Genomic DNA, 249 nt, shown 5'->3' with positions numbered 1-249 from the left:
CCCCCAGGACCGGAGGGCGGGCTGTGGGGGGGGGATTTGGGGGGTGTCCACACTCACCTGCGGAGCGGTGCGCGGTGCGGAGCTGCTGCCTTTGTGTGGCGGCCGCGTGCGGAGCCCCCGCGCAGCGCACAGCGGCCCCTGACGTCGGGCTCGGCTGGCAGCAAAAAAGGTGGTTTTTTAGCCCAAAAAAACTTTGCGCAAGCTCCTCCTCTGCACACACACACACACACACCCCCCCCCCCCACCCCC

At 68.7% G+C, this 249-nt stretch overlaps 1 protein-coding gene across 1 annotated transcript in view; it reads right to left on the bottom strand.

Annotated features, from left to right (window-relative positions):
* MDK (midkine (neurite growth-promoting factor 2)) overlaps positions 1-149 on the bottom strand; it is a 4,264-nt gene extending 4,115 nt beyond the window's left edge. The window contains exon 1 of the mRNA XM_010580107.1: positions 58-149. The gene's annotated coding sequence lies outside the window, so the exon portion shown is untranslated. The remainder of the gene's footprint in view (positions 1-57) is intronic.
* Between the last annotated feature and the right edge of the window lie 100 nt (positions 150-249).

The sequence above is a fragment of the Haliaeetus leucocephalus genome, unplaced genomic scaffold (assembly GCF_000737465.1).
Source record: "Haliaeetus leucocephalus isolate CR32 unplaced genomic scaffold, Haliaeetus_leucocephalus-4.0 Scaffold696, whole genome shotgun sequence".
Taxonomy (NCBI): Eukaryota; Metazoa; Chordata; class Aves; order Accipitriformes; family Accipitridae; genus Haliaeetus; species Haliaeetus leucocephalus.
Note: the sequence above shows the minus strand (reverse complement) of the source record. Positions and strands in the feature narration are given on the sequence as shown.